General features: G+C 37.6%; 1 long non-coding RNA gene across 1 annotated transcript in view; it reads left to right on the plus strand.

Annotated features, from left to right (window-relative positions):
• LOC105485336 (uncharacterized) overlaps positions 1–23,028 on the plus strand; it is a 125,285-nt gene that overhangs the window by 32,867 nt on the left and 69,390 nt on the right. Inside the window, exon 3 of the long non-coding RNA XR_989498.3 lies at positions 6,119–6,240. This is a non-coding gene — a long non-coding RNA (uncharacterized lncRNA). The remainder of the gene's footprint in view (positions 1–6,118; positions 6,241–23,028) is intronic.

The following is a 23,028-nucleotide window of genomic DNA, read 5'->3' on the forward strand; positions in this document are numbered from 1 at the left end:
TTTGAACATATATAATAAATTATCATTAACTGTATTCATCTTACAGTGCTATAGCACACCATAACTTATTCCTCTTATCCAGCTATAACTTCGCATCCATTATCCTCTCCCTCTCCTTCCCTTCTTCCCATCCTTCCCAGTCACTAATAACCATAATTCTCTCTCGACTTCTATGAGCTCTTCTTCCTTAACTCCCACACAGAGTGACAACATGTAATATTTATGTTTCTGTGCCTGACTTATTTAACTGAACATAATGTCCTCTAGTTTCATCCATGAATGACAAGATTTCATTATTTTTTATGGCTGGATAGTATTTGATTGTGTATATATACCACATTTTTAAATTCATTCATCCATATTTGGAATACTTGTATTGATTCCATATCTTGGCTATTATAAATAGTGCTGCAATAAACATGGGAGTGCAGATATGTCTTCGACATACTGATTTCATTCTTTTGGACATCTACCCAGTGGTGTGATTACAGAATCATTTGGTAGTTGTAGTTTTGATTTTATGAGGAAACTGCATACTGTTTTCCATAGTGGCTGTACTAATTTACCTTCCCACCAATAGTGTATAAGTGTTCCCCATTCTTCACATCCTCATCAGCACTTGTTTTATCTTTTTGGTAACAGCCATGTAACAGGAACGAAGTGGTATTTCATTGCAATTGCAATTTGCATTTCCCTTGTGATTAGCGCTTTTGAGCATTTTTCCTATACCTGTTAATTATTTGCATGTCTTTCTGAGAAATGTCTACCAAGGAGTTTTGCCACTTGTTATTCTAGTTATTACTTTTTCTATTAAGAGTCTAATATATTCTTGATATTACCCCTTGTCAGGTGCATTGTTTGCAAATATTTCTCCCATTTTTTCAGGTTGCCTTTTCACTCTTTGTTTTCTTTGCTGAGCAAAAGCTTTCTGTTTGGTGTAATCCCATGTGTCTATTTTTGCTTTTGCTGTCTGTAAGTCTTATTTAAAAAATTCTTGCCTACCCCACTATTGTCATTTCCCCTATATTTTCTTCTAGTAGTTTTATAGTTTCATGTTTTATATTTAAGCCTTCAATCCATTTTGAGTTAATTGTAATATACGGTGTGAGGTAGGGGTCTAGTTTTATTCTTCTGCATGTGTATATCCAATTTTCTCAGCACCGTATATTAAAGAGACTGCCTTTTCCCCAATGTGTGTTATTGGCATCTTTGTTGAAAATCAGCTGTAGGAGCATGAGTTTACTTTTGGGTTCTCTATTCTGTCTTACTGTTCTATGTGTATGTTTTTATGTGTATGTTTTTATGTGTTATGTGTATGTGTATGTTTTTATGCCAGTATCATGCTGTTTTGGTTACTGTAGCTTGTAGCATATAGTGTGATTCCTCTAGCTTCATTTTTTGTACAGGATTCCTTTGGTTACTTGGGGTCTTTTCTGGTTCTATATGAATTTTAGGATTTTATTTCTCTGAATTTTGGTAGAATTACATTGAATCTGTAGATTGCCTTGGGTAGTATGGCCTTTTTATCAATATTAATTCCTCTAATCTATGAATATGGGATATCTTTTCATTTACTTGTGTCTTCTTCAATTTCTTTCATTAATGTTTTATAGTTTTCAGTGTGCAAATCTTTTATGCCTTGCTTAAGGTTATTCCTACATATTTAATTTTTTGTAGTTATTATAAATAGAATTATTTTCTTCTGTTACCATATAGAAATGCTACTGATTTTTGTAGCTTGATGTTGTATCCTGAATTTTTACTGAATTTATTAGTTCTACCAGTTTTTTGGTAGAATTTTTAGGGTTTTCTATCTATAAGATCACATCATCTACAAACAGGGACAATTTGACTCCCTCATTTCTAATTAATTTGCCTTTAATATGTTTCTCTTGCCTAATTGCTCTGTCTAGAATTTCCAGTACTGTGTTGAATAGGAATGGTGAAAGTATGCATCCATATCTTGTTTCTGATTTTAGAGAAAAAGCTCTTAGCTTTTTTCTTGTTCAGCATAATGTTATTTGTGAATTTGTCATGTGTGTTTTTTATTGTGTTGAGGTACATGCCTTCTATGCTAATTTGTTGAGAGTTTTATTACAAAAGAATGTTAAATTTTGTCAAATGCTTTTTCTGCATTTATTTAAGTGATCATATGGCTTTTGTCTTTTTGTTAATATGATGTATCACATGTATTAATTTGTATATGTTGTACTATCTTCTCATTCCTGGGATGAATCCCATTTGACCATAGTAAATGATGTTTCTAACGTGCTGTTGAATTAGGTTTGTTAGCTTCTTGTTGAGAATTATTGCATCTATATTCATCAATTATATTCTTATTTTTCCCCTCTGTTTACTTGTCAGGTTTTGAAGTTACTGGCCTAGCGAATGCTGGCCTAGCAAAATGAATCTGGAAGTATTTCCTCCTCTTCCATAATTGTTTGAGAAGAATTGGTATTAGTTCTTTAAATGTTTGGTAGAATTCAGCAGTGAAGTTATGAGGTCCTTCACTTTTTTTTTCTTTTTTCGATGGAAGATTTTTATTACTGATTAAATTTCTTTACTGCTACTGGTCTGTTCAGATGTTCTCTTTCTTCATAATTTAACCTTGGTTGGTTTGTATGTATCCAAAATTTATCCATTTCTTCTCTGTTCTCAAAGTTGTTCATAGTAGTCTCTTATGATCCTCTGTATTATGTCTCCTGTTTCATCTCTATTTTTATTAGTTTGGATTTGTTTTTCTTTTTTCTTATTTAGTCTAGCTAAAGATTTATTGATTTTGGCCGGGCGCGGTAGCTCAAGCCTGTAATCCCAGCACTTTGGGAGGCCGAGACGGGCGGATCACGAGGTCAGGAGATCGAAACCATCCTGGCTAACACGGTGAAACCCCGTCTCTATTAAGAAATACAAAAAACTAGCCGGGCGAGGTGGCGGGCACCTGTAGTCCCAGCTACTCGGGAGGCTGAGGCCGGAGAATGGCGTGAACCCGGGAGGCGGAGCTTGCAGTGAGCTGAGATCCGGCCACTGCACTCCAGCCTGGGCGACAGAGCGAGACTCCGTCTCAAAAAAAAAAAAAAAAAAAAAAAAAAAAAAAAGATTTATTGATTTTGTTTACTACTTCAAAAACTATATCTTCATTTTATTGATTTTTTTAGTCACTATTTTATTTTTTTCTCTGAACTTTGTTCTTTCCTTCCTTTTAGCAATTTTGCATTCAGTTTATTCTTGTTTTTCTAGTTCCTTTAGGTGCATGGTTAGTTTATTATTATTATTATTATACTTTAAGCTCTGGGATACATGTGCAGAACGTGCAGGTTTGTTATATAAGTATACACGTGTTATGGTGGTTTGCGGCACCCATCAACCCATCATCTACATTAGGTATTTCTCCTAATGTTATCCTTCCCCTAGCCCCCCACACCCTGACAGACCCTGGTGTGTGATGTTCCCCTCCCTGTGTTCATAGGTTCTTATTGTTTAACTCCCATTTATGAGTGAAATCATAGTCTTTGGAAATAATCTTCTGAGATATATGCTAATCATCTAATGGTGATTCTCTTACGTGTGACTTGATGGTTTTCTATTGCAGCTTTTAGAATTCTTTGTCTTTGACTTTTGACAGTTTGATTATGATGTGCCTTGGAGAGGATTTACTTGAGTTGAATCTTATTGGGAACTTTTAAGCTTCTTGAATCGGGATGTTCATGTCTCTCCCAAGACTTAGGAATTTTTCAGCTATTATTTTGTTAAATAAGTTTTTTGAGCCTTTCTCCATTTCTAACTCCTGTAACACAAATATTTGTTTGCTTAATGGTATTTCATAAATCCTAGTATCTTCATTCTTATTCTTCTTTCTTTTTTTTGTTTTTCTCTGGCTGGATTATTTCCAAAGACCCATCTTCAAGTTCAGAAATTCTTTCTTCTGCTTTATCTAGTCTGTTGTTGAAGATCTCAATTATTATTTTTTATTTTATTCATTGAATTCCTCAGCTCTAATATTTGTTTGACTTTTCTTTATGATATCTACCTCTTTGTTAAATTTCTCATTCAGATCATTAATTGTTTTTCTGATTTTATTGTCTTGTTTGTCTGTATTCTCCTGTGCCTCACTCAGTTATCTTAAGATCATTATTTTGAATTACTTTTCAGGAATTTCATAAATATTATTTCCTTTGATGTCTGTCACTGGAGACTTATTGTATTTCTTTGCAAATTTCATGTTTCCTTGTTTTTTCATGTTTCTTGTGTCCCGACACTGATATATGTGCATCTAGTGGAACAGTCATTTTTTTCTCATTTTATGGAGTAGCTTTTGTAGGAAGAGACTTTTTTTCTTTAGATGGGAATTGGTGGGAATGGTGTATTGGTTGGGTGTTGATTGGGAGTAGGGTGTTGACTGGAAATGGTATGTTGGCTTTTGTTTTGGGTGGACTTAGTAGCATGGTCTCCATGCAGATTGTTCAGTTGTAATCTTTGTCTGCAATGTCTGTGATTGTCTCAGTGGCCTGGGCTGCTGTAGTTTGTAACAGTAGTGGCATGATCCAAAACCTCTTTTAACCAAGAGAATTAAATGTATATACCGATGAATGTTTTATGTATATTATGTTATCCATTAATCAATGAATATAACAACAGACTTTGATTACGTTTTTCTGTTTTTTTTTTTTTTAAGTATTTCAAACAGGATAGATGTTTTCCTTTGCCTTAAAATATTTCCAAAGAAGAGTTTTGCAAAAAAAATGAACCAATTTAATAATAAATAACTCCCATAATCTAAAATTTAATCCTGGATATCTTGATCTTTGTCCTAGAACAGTCTTTTAATTCTAGTTTTCGTATTAGTTGAAAGTCTGGTACATATTGTAAGATGAAATTAATTCTTTCATCTTACAGCCTAGTGGCATTAAGATGAGGCCTAACGTTAAGCATATCAGTCACATACCTAACTTGAGAAAAATTCCACTGGAAAGCTTTTTAAACATCAGCAATAACATCTGAAGTAATTACAAAGTTCAAGCACCAACTTAAATGAAAGGCTACCTCCTTTATTCACTAGTTGAATATTATAATGTTAAAAATCATTAAAGTACCTGTAAGGTGAATTAATAATGTAGCATTTTATTACCTATATATTCATTGAAGAATTATATTTTCAGCCCAGAGATTTTTACGGAAAGATCATTTCTAAAAACATTGTATGCAAAATTCTGAAAGCTACTGCTTCAAAAAAAATTCGCTACTGAAAGGGCAATGAATTCTGAAGGGCCTATAAGTCTTGTTTGAAGCATATATTCTGCTTCTAAAATTACAGTCATAACAAATTCCTCAGACAATGCCACCTAACGAGCCTTCAAATGGTCACTAAAGTCATATTGTGATTTCATTATCAATCTAGTAGATTAAAAATAGACTATCTCTTATTTTAGAAGACTGAACATGAATAAATGAAATAAGTTGAAATATGACTTATATTGGCAGCAAGGTAAGATTTTCACATGAAACAACTTGATAGGTGTTTAAGGGATATGCAATTTTATAATACCATGACAAAACAAACTTCTTTTATCCTTTTAATATAATAGACTCTAGCCAATGGTGGTGTTGCATTTTGTGCCTTGACTAGTGAGAATAAGACAGATGTAAAAAGGAAGACAACTGCAGGCAGAAATTAAACTATAAAACAGGGAAGAAGAAGAGTGAGAGGTATTGCTTTAAAGCTATGCTTGTTGTTGGAACTGTGCTATATAAATATATACCTGTCACCTTTACTGTGTCTTGCATTCCTATCTTAACCAGAAGCTGGGAAAACACCCTTTTATTTACGGCTTGCTGACTGGTGCCACCTTGCTTTTGGTTCTTGACTGGTGTTGAAATTATAATTCAGAAGCTATACTTTTATATTATAAATAATATTTGTCATTTTCTGATTGTGAAAGTAGCATATGCTGAAAATTCAATAAATTAAAAATGGACAATGGCAAAAGAAAATTAAATGCCACCACTAACCCACCACCAAGGGTTTCATCTTGTTGTAATTCATCTACATATAAATTTACATGAAATAGTACTTTTAAGAATGTGTTGTTTTGAGTTTACTAAAAATATGTTGTCTCTTTAGAACAGTGACGGAGGCAGTGAAGGAACTTCAGTATAGGAGATGGCATCTCATTTCTTCACTGTTCTCACAAAGGTGACCAGCTGTGTGACAAATCCTTGGAATCTGGAGCTGACCCCTGAGGGGTGAGTTTTGTTTTTATATCGGGAAGGTTTGTGCATTTGTTAAAATGCTTTTAATTATAAGTAATAATACTTGATTAACTGAAATGTAGACAAAGGCAGCTTACTTTTCTTCACATAAAGAGAAGGCCAGCTATTCACCAGCTATTCATCTTCAGTTGGATGGCTCAGGTTTCTGACTCCTCTTTCAGTCTTCTCCTTATGGTCTTAAAATGCCAGTTGCTGCAAACATCATAAACTTTGATAATCATATCTAAAGGCTGAAAATCATTGGGATGTACAGGAAGGGATGTTTCTGGGATGGGATGGCAAGTTACTCACCCTGTGGGTCTCTTTTTATTAGAAAATAATATTTTTCTTTTTAGTATTTTTGTTTAATTTCAATAGGTTTTTGGGAAACAGGTCGTGTTTGGTTACGTGCATAAGTTCTTTAGTGGTGATTTCTGAGATTTTGGTGGACCCATCAGCTGAGCAGTGTACACTATACCCAAAGTGTAGTCTTTTATCCCTCACCCCGCTTTCACCCTTTCACCTTAGTCCCCAAAGTCCATTGTATCATTCTTGTTTTTGCATCCTCGTATCTTAGTTCCCACTTATGAGTGAGAACATACAATGTTTGGTGTTCCATTCCTGAATTACTTCACATAGAGTAATGGTCTCCACTTCCAGGCTGCTGTGAATGCCATTATTTAATTCCTTTTTATGGCTGAGTAGTATTCCATAATACATATTTACCACAATTTCTTTATCCACTTGTTGACTGATTGATGGGCATTTGTGCTGGTTTGATATCTTTGGACTTGTGAATTGTGTTGTTATAAACTTGCATGTGCAAGTATCTTTTTCATAGAATGACCTCTTTTCCTCTGGGTAGATACCAAGTGGTGGGATTGCTGGATCAATTGGTAGGTCTACTTTTGGTTCTTTAAGGAATCTTCACACTATTTTCCATAGAGGTTGTACTACTTTACATTCCTACTAGCAGTATAGAAGTTTTCTCTGTTCACCACATCCACTCCAACATCTATTATTTTTTGATTTTTTGATTATAGCCATTCTTGCAGGAGTAAGGTGGATCATGTGGTTTTGATTAGCATTTCCCTGATTACTAGTGACATTGAGCATTTTTTAGGAAATAATATTTTTCTTGGAAGATGCTCAAATGATACCCGCTTAAATTGATCAAAATGGGATCACATGCCTGATCCTAAACCAATAACCGGTTAGGTAAAAAAGAATTACCATAATTGGCTTATCTTACTTTTCTTTCATGCTTTGAGGGTATGAGAGGAGCACACATCCCACCCCGCAACTGGATTTCATTAAACTAAAGAAAAAAGAGCAAAAGTGAGCCTTATAGAAAACTGATAGTACCTACCACATCTTACCATTTCAGCTTAGCAATTGGGCATCACAATCATGTCAGGATTTCTGTCCCTATCATGTTACCTAATCATAAAGCTCATATTTCAGTTTCCTGGTTGATTTTTCTTGACAAATTAGAAAGATCTTCTGGAACTTATATAAAACAATTATCTGTTTCTTATAAAACAATTATCTGTTTCTTTATGGCTTTACATTTTATAACTGTCCTACTTATTACTTAAAAAAAATAAGAATGAATGATTGAAAGACTGAAAGGAACCTCTTATTTCAGAAAAGATTTAAGGTATTTAAAAAAATCTATGTGCATTTGTATTAAGTCAGTCATTCTTGCATTGGTATAAAGAAATGCCTGAGACTGTATAATTCATCAAGAAAAGAGGTTTAATTGGCCACGATTCTGCAGCCTTTACCAGGAGCATGGCGTTGGCATATGCTCAGCTTCCAGGGAGGCCTCAGATGGCTTACAATCATCGTGGAAGGCAAAGGGGGAGCAGGCACATCATATGACAAAAGCAAGAGCAGGTGAGAGACACAGCTAGGAAGGAGGGGAGGAGATGCCACTCACTTTTAAATGACCAAATCTTGTGAGAACTCAGAGTGAGAGCTCACTTATCACCAAGGAGATGACCCAAGCTATTCAAGAGGGATTCGCCCCCATGATCCAGATACCTCCTGTGAGGCCCCCACTTTCAACACTGGGGATTACATGAGATTTGGATGGAGACAAATATCCAAACGATATCAATATTTTATACAATAAAGTTAAAAATTAAAGTGACACGCAAAGAAATGTAATAGTTTAAAAGTAAAATACTACTAGATGCAAAAATAATGTCAGAACACAAAATGTGTGTTATAGACTCCTATATTATTTGCTTGGAATGTGCCGTAAATTTTGCTCTAAATTTATTAGAAATGGATGCCTAGAGGGTTGTCCTATTAGTTACAAGATACACAGTACACATGTTTAAATAATTAATAGTTTGATACTGAGATTGGTATGTTATCTCCCATGGGTTCTCACCGAGCCCACACTGTAGACAATGAACTTCATTCTTGAAAACCTGTGTAGAATGATCCTTACTATAAGTCCCTTTCTTAAGACATCTCCTAAAACGGGAGTTACCAAATCCTCCAAATAGGAACCCTTTTGAAAGAGAAACAGTGACACCAACACAACCATAAATTGGGACTGCTGTCAGCACATTGTGACCTACAGCTGCCCTTCTAGGACCAGTGGTGACATCACTTTAAAAAAAATTTCCAGTCAGTTTTTCTCTCTTACACCCCACAGTAGCTATTTCAATCCTTTCGTATGCTCTTTTAACTCCCAGGTCTTCATCCACCTTGTCATTTTTGGCAAATAGCCTCATCTCTAACTTCAAGTGTGAAACTAAATTTACTTGGCTGAAGCTCCTTTCGCCTGCTTCCCCATCCTCTGAGGTGTCCTATTTAAGTTTCCTTGTATCCCTCTCTCCCATCACATGTGAATGAGCCTTCAACTACTGCCATCTTGTTAAAGAAACTTGGCTGTGAAGGGAAGAACAGAGTTTTCTCTGTTTGTCATCTTCATTTCTTCACTTCCGTTTCTCCACTCTGTCTACTTTCTTGTGGCTTTTGCCTCCAACCTTGCACAGAAAAGACAGGCAGAACCCACCTATCTCTGCTCAGGGGCCACTTTTCAGTCCTTGATACTCATGGCCCCTCTCTGTCTTGTTGCATTCTTGGCCACATGCTCCTTAAAATCCATCCTTTCTCTTCTTTTGCGATACCACACCCTCTGCCTTCCCTCTCTCATCTCTGATGTTTTCTTTCGATTTTCTCCCTTGGATTCTCTTCTGCCCCTCACTTACTTATGTGTGGTGTTCAGCACACATAAGGGATAGTATAGCCTGTGGTTAAAGCTCAGCCTCTGAGTCTAGATCACATGAGTTTGATTGCTGACCATGCCACTTACTATATCTGCACCTTGGACAGACTACTTCACTTATTTGGCCCTCAGTTTCTTCAACTATATATTTAAAAAGGTAATAAAGATGTATTTATCTCATATGCTTGTTATGAAGGTTAAGCAAATTAATATACAGAAAGCATACAGAGCTCTATATGGCCATTAACCTAAGAACAAAACAAACAAAACTCAGGTTTCCCCACTTAATTATGTTTCCTTCATTGCTAGTCTTTCTAGGTGAACTAATTTACTCTAATGGTTTTTTCTATCAACCACACACTGATGCACGAGGCCACCTCTCTCCAGCTGCATCCCTCTCCTGAACAATAGATTCAAGCTGATTAATGGACATCTTCATTCACTTCAGATTCAGTCATCCAAAGTGAACTCATCACCTTCCTCACCAGAGCCCATACTCTTCTATTTTCTTTCTTGCCAAAAGGTGTCCAAATGTACAAACTGGGATCCTGGGAGTGAGTTTTCATTCTCCCCTCTCCCAATATCCAGTTAATCATGAAGTCCTATCAGTTACTGACATAGTATCTGTAGTACCTCTTGCCTTTCCTTCATTCCCTGGACCTCTCTTAAATTGGGACACTTATCATGCCACTCCTGGAATACCGAATCAGATTCTCATTAATCTGGCCTCTGATCTCATTCCTTCACAGAGCTAGGAAGGGATTTGACTTGATTGGGTTCCTCCCATTCTTAAAGTGATTCGTAGATTCCCATTACTCCTCAGGATAAAGTCCAAAGCCTTTAGCATAGCATGCTTCATCCTTCATAATCTATACCCTCCTAGGCCTTCATTTTTTGAAACTTCTTCCCTTGAAATATGCACTTCAACCAAATTGATGTACATGTGGAATCAATATATTCTAATCCTACTGAGTTAACCTCAAGATGATTTTTATTGAATGTTTTCTCTATCCAACATGGTAAACCAAATTATTGCTTGTCTAAATGTTTATGTAGCACAATTGCATTACATACAATTTAGCATTTTGAAATTTTATTGAAATAATATTAGAAAAATGTTTGTGTTAATTTTATACTTTAATTTTATTAAGCATCTTTCTATCATAATACTTTTATTAGTCCATGTTCACACTGCTGATAAAGACACACCCCAGACTGGGTAATTTATAAAGAAAAAGAGGTTTAATGAACTCATAGTTCCACGTGGCTGCAGAGGCCTCACAATCATGGTGGAAGGCAAAAGGCATGTCTTACATGGGGGCAGACAAGAGAGAAAATGCGAACCAAGTGAAAGGGCTTTCCCCTTATCAAACCATCAGAACTCGTGTGACTTATTCATTATCAAGAGAAGAGTATAGGGGGAACCGCCACCATGATTCAATTATCTGCCGCTGGGTCCCTCCCAGAGCACATGGGAATTATGTGCTCATGGGAACAATTCAAGATGAGATTTAGGTGGGGACACAGTCAAACCATATCAATACTGAATGCACTATTTCACAGTATTAACATTCTTAATTCATTTTTATTCCATTTTAAGATTTATATTGTACCTGTCACTTCTATCAAGCCTATTTCATTGTGGGTGAAATTTTGGAGATTAAAATTTTACCATGTCTAGTTTTAGCCCTTATTAAGGTTTTTATTTTGTTCACTATATTTTTTAATACAGTATTACTTCTTATGAATTGGAAGAAAAACTGATCATAGGCATCTTTATTTATTTCAGAAGATGATAAAAAGCAATTCTGTCTGGTATTCCAGGATTGTCCAGAATGGTTAGAATAATCTATTGCATTGACAACTTATTTATTTTGTATATGTCTTACCATTTTGGCTACCACATACTCGCAGTCTGCGCTCTGGCAGAGTACAGAGCAAGTGACAGGGTTAAAACGGCAGCCTGGGGCGGCAAGGTGGCTTGACTGGTGGGACCCTGATGGCTCTTGCTCATAACTGCTGTGTCCTCACTGTGTTACATTCTTGCCATCAGTGTTGCTCCCTTTTTAGAATGCCTTCTCTGCTAGTCAAGAGTCATTCAGTTGTGAGTGAGCAAAATCTGGTTCAAATAAACTTAAGCAAAGTCTAAATTTATTTGTCAACACAGGCCCTTTTCTCTCTCAGCATCTGTGGAAAAAACTCTGAAGGAATATTTATTGACCAGCTTGGATCATGTGCTTATTCTGGACCAATCATAGTGGCCAGGACAGTGAGGCCTTGTGATTGGGCCACCTCAGGTCATGTGCTCATTCTGGACCAATAACAGTGGCCAGGAAGATGGGGCCTTGTAATTGGCCCACCTTAGGTCATGTGCTTATGCTGGACCAATCACTGCAGCCAGGAGGATAGGGCCTTGTGATTGACCTTTCTTGGGTCACATGCTCACCTCTTTAGGCAGGAAAACAAGAGGTGGAAGTGAATCTCCCAGGGATGAGTAACTCTGCAAGCAGAGAGGGATGCACTCTCCAGGAAGAGAGAAGGGAGACTGGAGGCACAGTAACAATTTGCTGCACATTCTGCTGTCTCGCCCATTTGCTCTCAAAACACTTTACGTATTTTTCTCATTGCTATTATAGAAACATAGTATAATTCTTTTAAAACTTGGTTCTCTCTTCCGTGAGATTGGGCCATCTTTAATGATGGAGAAAGTGCTTGCTCACTTTTATGCACCACTGTTTACCTGATGCTCAACAAAGAGTAAGCATAGATAAGGCATGTGGAGAACAGGAATGAAGTTGGGATAGGTCTAGAACTCATTATTTAATATTAATTTGTATCTGACTGCAAAACTTATACAAATTAACGAGCTATACTTTGGAAATCTTTTTCTTCACCTCAAACTCATGTGGTGCACTTGCATTTAATTTAAAGGTGGGGAGTAAAGATGATGATAAAATGACTTAAGATAATAGGAAGAAAAATTAATAAGTAAAGAAAAGCCCTAACTTTGGTAATGTTTGAGCATCAGCGGGAAAGTAACAAAAAAAGATGCTGCAATGAAGAGAACAGAAGTTATTTTTCTTTTCAGTTGGTTGAAATATTATGTACCATGATGATACAATCTTTTTGAAAGACAATCTAGTAAAATATTAAATTTGTGAAATAAATAGGGATAAATTATCGCCAGGGTTGAAAGAATGCAATGATTATCAGCCATTTTTGACAGAGATAGCATTTTTGCAACAATTTTAAGTCTGTGCCACACATAAGGCGAAGCCTCCTATGGAAATCACAGAGAAAGGAATAAACCTGCCACACTGCAAGATTTACAACACTGCCAAGCAAGGAACTCAAAGGTCACTCCTGAATTAAGTTACCTTTGTATGACTTTCTGTTCTGAGTGTGAAAATACACAGAATGGTGAAATCCATTAAACTACAGTTGACAGCAAGAGGGGTTCATTAATTCTGGAGTGGGAGTAAGTTTGCCTTTCTACAAAAACGTTGTGGGATTTCTATGGGCATGGTTTGGTTCTTAGAGCCAAATGGAGCATTAAAATAGAAGACGGCTCTGGGAATAAAACTAGGGACCTCTGCCTAAAACCTCTGCCTAAAAATAGTCATTGCCTGAACAGGCCATGTGGTAGCCAGGGAGAAATCCCATTTGTCACAAGGCATGAGAGCTTCGTGGTAATTACATGATGAGAGGAACTGGCAAGCCACTCCCAGAAGACATTGGAGACAGACCCAGGCTAAATACAACGTGATGGAAGTTGGTGCCACCGCCCCAGGTAGTAAACCAGCAACCAGTTGAAGCTGGTGTGGCTTTGTTGTGAGGCTGCAGGCTGCACAGGGCAGAGGACAGAGTTGCCCACACCGAGAAGCAGTTCATTACTCCTTGAGGCCAGAGATTTGATAATAGCATAAATACGTCACTTTCTCCCCAAAGTGGGATTAGATTGTGCTGCCTCCATGGTTTTAATGTTTTAAGAAATAGGTTACCAATATCAAGAAATCAAGAGGCTTCCAGCTGTCACTGGTGACAAAACTGATCCAGAAGGAGAGGACGCAGCCTACCTTTGCTCACAAACCAGATCCTGTTTCCCATGGGATGTTCTGGGCGAAGGCGGATAGCAGTGTTCCAACCTGAAAGTGGGAGAACTGGAGTGGGAGTGAGGGCTCACCTTCTGGGGACACCTTCTTGTGAAGATATAACTTTCTTTTTTTTTTCTTTTTGAGACGGAGTCTCTCTCTGTTACCCAGGCTGGAGTGCGGGGGTGCCATCTCCGCTCACTGCAAGCTCCGCCTCCCGGGTTCACGCCATTCTCCTGCCTCAGCCTCCCGAGTAGCTGGGACTACAGGCACCGCCGCCACGCCCGGCTAATTTTTTGTATTTTTTAGTAGAGACGGGGTTTCACTGTGTTAGCCAGGATGGTCTTGATCTCCTGACCTCGTGATCCGCCCGTCTCGGCCTCCCAAAGTGCTGGGATTACAGGCGTGAGCCACTGTGCCCTGCCGAAGATATAACTTTCGATGTGCAGTTCCTTTGTGGAGTATTACAGTGGTCCTGACCTGCAAGAACTACTTCTTGAATGTGCATCATGGCTTAGCACATGGGCCTGTTGGAGGCAAGGAGTCTGGGGAAAGGGAAATCTCAGAGATCTACAGTCTGGAGTATGACAAAGAGGACCTAGGGGAGGAAGTTATCAGGTATTTTGTAATTAGTTACGGCTATACCTGGGGTAAACTTTATCTGTAAATACAAGCTAGTATACTTGTTTTAGCCTGTTGTGCTTGGTTTTGTCCTGGAGAAGGTGGACAAGATGAACAGAATACAGCAGAGCCTCTGATTTATGAACAGAATAAAGCAGAGCCTCTGATTTCTGGACCTGCCGGGCCTCTGTTGGCTAGGCCACTCCATTGGAAAGATTTTTCCCACCTCTTTTCTGAGGCCAGTCCCACAGTTATACTATGGCTAGCATCTCTCCGAGGACTCCAGATCTTGTTCCCTCCCAGTTTGAATCATCTCCAGCAACTTCACCACTTCCTGCCTCCTCCGAGTCCTGCTGCTCAACACTCAGACAAGTTTCTTTGTCTCTCACTTGCAAAATCCTCTCCTTGATTCTGTTGTCCTTTTCAACTACTGCCGGTCTGCTCAATACCATGAGGTTCGAATGCTGCTGACACTTGCCGCCCTGACAGTTATAGTGTGTGTGTGTGAGAGAGAGAAAGTGGGCACATTTTGAAGTCTCAGATATAATCCATAAGTATCTGCCATTGTAAAAGATGCTAAACATATGGAAATGCATGTATCCTTCATCTTTGAACATTACTCTGTACCCATTCCTGGCAATATTTCATGCAAATCACTCTGGACTTTTTCTTTCATAAAACATGCAAATGTACATAGATGTGTATCAATGCAAGCACACTTTAAAGACTCCATGGGCTTACTTTATACATAGTGTTCTACAACTGTCTTTTTTACTTAAAAATGTATCATGGATATCTTTTAATGTCAATAATGTATATCCAGTTCATTCTCTAAATCTTTATATACTATGGATATTTCATTATTACTTACTAAATTGGGGTTGTTTTCAATTTTAAGTATTACAAACAATGCTACAATGAACATCTTGGTTCCTCTGTGTGTATACATATATATGTGTATGTGCATATATGTGTACACAAACATTTCTTTTGGCTAAAGTATTAGAAGCATATTTGCTAGATGGAAGGATATAGGAATTAAAATTAAAAAATCACACAAATTGCTCTCTATGAAAGTAAATACAAATTATACTGCCACTATTAGTTGATAATGGAATTGATTTTTTTTTCAGGCATCCTCTGAAACTAGATTTATCAGTCATCTTAATTTGTGCCAATTAGATGGAAGAAAACAGTTTTCCTGTTTTAATTTGCACTTCTCTGTAGTGTGAGAGCTTCTTTTTATAGGTTTGTTTATTTTCATTTTTCCCTTGAATTGCCTCTTCATATTATTCCTTGTACACTTTTTTTTGTATTGAGTTCTTTTTCCTTTTTTATTTTTTCTCTGTATGTATGTATGTATATATTTATTTATTTTTTGAGACAGAGTCTTGCTCTTTCACCCAGGCTGGAGTGCAGTGGCACAATCTTGGCTCACTGCAGCTTCTGCCTCCGGGGTTCAAGCGATTCTCCTGCCTCAGTTCCAGAGTAGCTGGGATTACAGGCATGAGCCACTCTACGTATTTTGTATTTTTAGTAGAGATGGGGTTTCACCATGTTGGCCAGGCTAATCTCGAACTCCTGACCTCAGGTGAGCTACCTAACTCAGCCTCCCAAAGTGCTGGGATTAGAGGCACGAGCCACCGCACCAGCCTGAGTTCTTTTGTTTTTTTTTAATTGACTTGTAGCCATCATCTATGTAATATGAATATTAATTCTTTCTGTTTCATATTCAGATGTATACACACATACATACATATGTGAAAATAAACATATTTGGAAACGTGTGTGTGTGTGTGTATTTATCAATAATCTATTGTAGGATAACAAACTACCCCCAAACTTAGGGGCTTAAGTCAACAAGGAATTGTCTTATACAGCCCTGAGGGTTGCTGGGCACAGGTGTAAGGTTCCAGCTCAGTGTCTTTCATGTGGCTACAGTCCATTGGTCACTGGTGTAGTCTTCTGAAGCCTTCACTGGGTTGAAAATCCAAGAGGGCTCCTGCGTGTGGTGGCTGTGGATGTTCTCTTTGCAGGAGAGCTCAGCTGGGGCTCTGCTGGGGCTGTCAGCTGGAGTGTCTACATGTGGCCACTCTATGTGGTTTGGGTCTTACAGAATGGTGGTGGCAGGCTTTTTAGAGCAAGTTTTCCAAGGAACAGGTTGTAGAAGCTAGCAGGCTTCTAAATTCTGGGCATGGAAAATGGCACAGCATCTTCTGTTATAACGTGTTGTTCAAAGCAGTCAGAGAGTCCATCCAAAGTTAATGGAGGAAACAGGAAGAATGTTAAAAAAAAATTGCACCTCTTTAATTCACCACAATTCATTCTCTTACCACAAATTATTTATAATTTGCCCCATGCAAAATTTACCTTGCATATCCACCTCTCCTTACTTCCTAACACACCCTCCATCTGAAGTTCCATACCCTTATGGCTTTAAGATCAAGTTCTATGGTTCAGAGTTTTATTGTCTAAATCAGGTCCAGATGTAGATGAGCCTTCTCTGGGGTGGGTCTTCTCTGTTTGATGACCTGTGAACCAAAGAGACAAGTTATCTATATGCAGGCACTTGACATAGAGTGTTGGACAGCCATAAAAAAACCACAGATGACATTATCACTTGAAAACAAGGGAAATGGAAGACACATGGCAGTCGTTGGTCCATAGCAATTATGAAATCCAGCTGGGCACACATTGCCAACTCTTTGAGTTTCTCTGTTTCTGAGGAAGGGTTTTTCATGGTTCTGGGCTTGTGTCTTGGTTTCTCATTTCTTCCATCAAGTCATCTTTCTTTTTGTATAAGATATAAGCTGTTAGCATCTGAATGTTCCCTCTGCTTTCTTACTGCTCATTGTAGTTTAGGAGGGTGGGTGGGGATCCAAAACACTTTTTCTTTTGTACTATGACCTCTTCAGTCCAAGCTGATATAATCCTTTTAAAAACTTTATAGATTCCTTGTCTATCAGATTATAATATACTTCTTTACACAAAAGACATATTCACAGTTTACCTATGGAGGATCTTTGTTTAAGCCAAGAGTCAGGGCACTGTGGGACCACACCCTTAAGATCCTCAGAAGCTTTTTTTAGCTGGAAGAGTCTTGAGGCATGCACTTAAGATTCTTATAGTACCTGTTGGCTAAGAGAGAAGGTCTAAAGGTGATGACCTTGAGATTCTTTGAAGCCCTACTAGGCACACACTTAAAACATTCTTAACATCATGTCCTCCAGTTAAAGTTCATATAGCCACACTCTTAAAATCATCACCATGAAGCCATGCTCTACTGAGCATGCTCGGGGTTTGACATTTGCCCTGACATCATTTCTTACTTTGTGGGTCCTCTGCCCTCTGGAGCAATGGAAATGAGAAATAGTTTAATTTTTGATCCCAGTAAATATTGCCTTCAATTTACTTTCTTGAAAATTGTCTTGAAAACTGAACAGTAAAATAGCTCAGCTATCTATCCTTTTCATACATGACAGTTTTTTAAAAAAGCAGTTGGTACATTCCATGTTCTTACTAGAAATGCCCTTAGCCAAAACCATCAGTGTGTTAAATATATTTTCTATTTTTCACATTACCACTGGTGACAGTGTTATCAACCGTTCTGCTTCTTTGTAATAGGGGCTGCCCTTTCTCCAGCCTCCAATAAAATGTTTTCACTCTTATTGAAGCCCTTATGAACAGTCTTCTCAGGATCTTCCATCTTCTGTCCATTGGGCCCCAGAGCCAGTGCCACATGATGTAGAATTTGTTACCACAGGATCTCATACTTGGTACCATATTGTGTTCCATTTATCTTTTCTTTTTTTTTTTTTTTTTAAAAAAAACTCTAACACTTAGTTGTTTCAAACCGCAAGTTATTATCTTTCACAATTCTCTGGATTGCCTGGATTCCCATGGGTAGTTCTCATTGGTGGTGTTGTAGTCAGCAGCTGGGATTGGAATTGTCTGAAGGCTTGCTGGGCTGGATGTTGGGATGGCATAATCCCATGGCAGGCATCGACGTTGTCTGTTGGTTGTGGGTTCTTTTATGGCTATTGGCCAAGGCATCTGCAAATGACTTTTTAATGTGGTTTAGGTTTCTCACACAATGTTAACTTATTTCTAATAGCAGTTATTCTAAGCTTAAGGAAGTGGAAGCTACCATTCTCTTAGGGCCTAGACACACAAACTGGTATAACATATTCTAAAGTGTCCTAGTTTTCAAAGTAATAACAGAGCCCTCCAGGATTCGGGGGATGAGAAAAGGGGTCATAGAATTTACCTTTCAACAGAAGAAGTGCTAATAATTTTGGTCATCTTTAATCTGCCACCAACATTAATAATACTTAATCTCAAGCTGTGCATTCCATCTTTTTAAAGAGTGGCTTCAGGATTTTGTGTTTTCTCAGGAACTCATCCATACGTTGAGATTCTAAAGAAAAATACTCCAGCTTTCACTAATACATGGATTCCATTTTTCACTCTGTACCTCATTAATCCATTTGAAATTTGTTTTTGTGTATGGTTTGAAGTAGAAATCCAATTAAGTTTTCCAAAGAAGTAACAAATTATCCAACATCACTTACAGGCAATCTGTTTTAAAATATTTTGATTTTCATGTGATACAATCCTTTGCATGTAAATCAGTTTCTCACCTATTCTGCTCCATTGATTTCTTATTCCTGTACCAATAGTACATTATTTAAATTTATATTGGTTTATATTTCATTTGATTTCAAATAAATCACCCCTTCTAGTGGCCTTTATTAAAAGTTATTCTTCCAGATAAATTTTAGAATTAGTTGCCAAAATTTGTAAAATAAAAATATGATGAAAAGTTTTGAAAATAGTGATTATTATTAGATTTACATTGGATTTTATAGATTAATTTATGGAGAAAAACTGCCTTTAATTTTCTTGTCTGCTTGCTCTTATGATATTTTCATAGGAATTCCTTCTTCTCTGATCTTAAGTTCAGATAATTTTTTTCTATTTATAATATTTTTTTTTCCATGTTTCTGCCCATTCTCTCCTTTTAGAACACTGCTTGGATGTATGGTTAAACTCCTGGGTGTAATATTTTTGCTCTTAAACATTTCTCTCAAAAAATAATTTTATATTTTCAATGTGTTTTGGAAGAATCACCGTTTCATGTGCTTCTGCTTACTTACATTACAATTGTATGTGCTATAGCTTTCCAAGCCTGAGAAGAATAATTGTACTTATTTTGAAGATTTCTTCTGTTTCTTTCTTTAACAATCCTTCCAGGAATTATTTGCAAGGTATGTGATTAGCAAATATTTCCTATTCTTAATATATAAAAATCTAGTGGAAATCAATACTAAGAAGAATTTTCAGAAGCAAAGTAGGTAAAATGAATGAATAGGCAAATATATCCAGAAGAAACACAAAGAACCAATAAGTAAGCCTATGAAAGGATGCCCAGATCAAATGATGCAAGTGTATATACATTCTAACAATGACTGTTTTTTCATACAGCTGAGCATAAATGAAAAACATGATAATCCTGGACACAGAAAGGGTGTGGTAGTCAGGTACGTTTGTGTACAGTAGGCAGCAGTGTGTATTCTGTACAGCTTTTCAGAGGACTGTTTGACAATGCATATCAGTAAAGTTTAAATGCTCTTTGACTCATTAATCCCACTTACAGGATTTTTATCTTACAGAATTAATCTGATGAGTTCCAAAAGAATGTATGCACCCGGGTAGACAATGCCAGCCTGCCAGTTAAATTTAGAAATGAAAATAAGAGAGAAATAACATAAAATCCAATAATAAGAATTTGGTTAAATATATTTTAGTCTATTCCTTAACAACATTAAAAAGATGAAATAGGCCAGGCGCGGTGGCTCAAGCCTGTAATCCCAGCACTTTGGGAGGCCGAGACGGGCGGATCATGAAGTCAGGAGATCCAGACCATCCTGGCTAACCCGGTGAAACCCCGTCTCTACTAAAAAATACAAAAAACTAGCCGGGCGAGGTGGCGGGCGCCTGTCGTCCCAGCTACTCCAGAGGCTGAGGCAGGAGAATGGCGTAAACCCAGGAGGTGGAGCTTGCAGTGAGCTGAGATCCGGCCACTGCACTCCAGCCTGGGCGACAGAGTGAGATTCCATCTCAAAAAAAAAAAAAAAGATGAAATAAAGCCTCATGTACTGACCTGGAAAGATGTGTGTAGTATTTTGTGACATAATCCCATTTAAAAAATATACCCCTATATGAATATGAATAAAAACTTGTGGGTTTATATAAATCACATCAATTATACTGGTTATTTCTGAGAGTTAGAGTAAGAGAAAACTTTTAATTTTAGTAACTTGTTTTATCCCATTTGATATATTTGTCAATAAACTTACATTATTTTATAATCAGCAAAGTAATCTATTTCCATTAAAATCTCAATACATGCTTATTGAAAACGTGTTCAGAAAGCATATATGAGTATAAAAAAGAAAGTGAAAATGATCGTAATTCTATATACAGACATATCTTTTTAATGGCTTAACACTAGCTTGATTTATTTTCTGATGCATGCACACATAAATATATATTTACCAGAAGGGCACACAACCAGAAGATCCTTCTCCCCTTTTTTTAAATCTGTGTGTTACTTAGTGGTGTGTGGTATAGGCTGTACACGGTTTCATGTCAATAGAGGCATATTTGTGTCTCCATAAGGTTAAACACATCATTATCATCATTTTCGAGGACTGCGTGATATTTTTGTTGTCTGTCACAGCCATGTGCTTCCCTTTATTTGAGCACTTTCGTCTTCTCCCCTACAGTATTGGCCTCTGCTGGCCTCTTTGCCTCAATGCCATGTTTCATTCATCCCTGTCTCCTCCCTAAGTCCTGAGGGCAGTGCCTGATACATAATGGATTCTCAACATTTCCCGTGGAATGAATGAGTGAGCAAATGAATGAGTGAATCAATCAAAGCCCATTTTACTGAGCTCACAGACACTCATGTGCCTTTGGAAAGATCATACATTTCTCTGTGGTTAGTTGTCCATCTGGAAGCTGAGAGTAATAAATGCCACATCACAGGAAGTTTAAAGGGATGAAAGAGATAATATTTATAAAATACTTAACTTCTTTAGAAGGAAAATCCCTGCCAAGTCCAATGTGTATACTATTATCATTGATTCTCCCCAGCCCCATCCATCACACAGAGGATTCTCTGGCTGCATTTTCTCTTGGCAGCTTCGTTTCTAATTTCTTTTCATCACAGTATTCTGGAAAGTTAAGATGAATACAATTCAGTGTGAACGTCACAGCTTCCTTAACATTGCAGAGTGTTCTAAACTAATTAAAAAGGTGATCATTTTTAATCCTTTCACATCTCTTTGTGATAGAGGAGGGAAGTTGTTATAACCCTAATTTTGCAGCTAGGGAAACTGACACAGAGAGACACTTACTCAGCATTAGATCACAGATGATAATCCAGGCAGAACTTGAATTTGAATCTTTTGGTTTGCATCCTTCAGGTGATGTCCAGCACACAGTAAAATCACCTTAGAATGCAGTAAGCTTTTTGAGACTGTGGGAAGAGAAGTCTTTTATTTCCCTAAAATGATATTAAGTTTTAAAAATAAAATATTGACAGTAAAGCTGTACAGACAGTGGTTTTCATCAGCGAAAGTGCCTGGTGATACTGCCTTTACAGGAAGTAGGTGGAAGAATGCGAGGGGGCTGGTGGTCTCCTGACCTTTGGAGTTTTCAGTCTGGAGTTAACTCTCACAACATGTGTGGTACTTGTGATAACTATATAAGACAGATGCTAGCATTGAAGCACTATTACTGGCAAGTAATATTGTTCTATTTTTCTGTGATTGAAGCAAACGGCCTGCTAAAACAAGACCAATAGAATATGGCTGATTTTTTTTTTTTTATTAATTATTCCAACATTTATTGGATGTTGGAGATACTGAGGTAGGAAAAGCCAAGTGCCTTTCCTCATGGAACCTACATCAGTAGGAACAACAATGAATAAGTAACCAAAATAATTAGTTTATTAAAAATCTAAAATACCCAGAGTGATAAACGCCATGAAGAAAATGAAGCAGGCTGAAGTTCAGAGAGGGTTGCAAGTGGGCAAGTATTTAAACAGGGTGGCCAGGGAATGGCTCCCTGAGCAGGGCCTTTTGAGCAGAGACCTGAGTCTTTGAGACGAGAAGCCACTGTCCAAGATCTGGGAGGAATATTCCAAGCAGAGGGAACGGCAAGTGTGATCCGGGCCATTCCCCTGCCTGAGGGGTTTTTCTTTTTCTCATGCGTCTTTCCATTTCTGGTCAATGGTGTTGTGAACCTTTCCCTTCTTGGTGTTTTTTGTTTTGTTTTGTTTTGTTTTTAAACACAACTGCTACTTGTCCCCTTTTCAGCTTCGTTTCAATTATTGAACATAGTAGCAGGCTAAGGACTGCTCTGCTGAGGGCTGTTCTGCAGCGCGAGCCCCTCATGGGCAGGGGTTCAGAGCATATTCCTTGTGTCGCTGGTACCTGTTAGAGAGCCTGACACATAGAAGCTGCTCAGTGAAGTTTCCCCAAGAACATCCTTCCTTTTGGGCCCATGCCTTTTGCACCCTTGCTGATACTGTTACGTGCCATATAAAAGGCTTGATAAGAGATGAGCTGTCTAGCTGTTGGAATCAAGCATTCCGACAGCTTCAGTAGTTTTTATCTTGTTTTATTTGCCTCATTTCTGTTTGGCACTAAGTTGAGGATGGGACACAGGCAACACCTTACCAAAACAATGATTTCTTCCTGAAACATCACTGATTTCTGGAATCTGCTCTTGGCACCATCTGGGGACCTTTCAACT

The sequence above is a fragment of the Macaca nemestrina genome, chromosome 16 (genome assembly GCF_043159975.1).
Source record: "Macaca nemestrina isolate mMacNem1 chromosome 16, mMacNem.hap1, whole genome shotgun sequence".
NCBI lineage: Eukaryota > Metazoa > Chordata > Mammalia > Primates > Cercopithecidae > Macaca > Macaca nemestrina.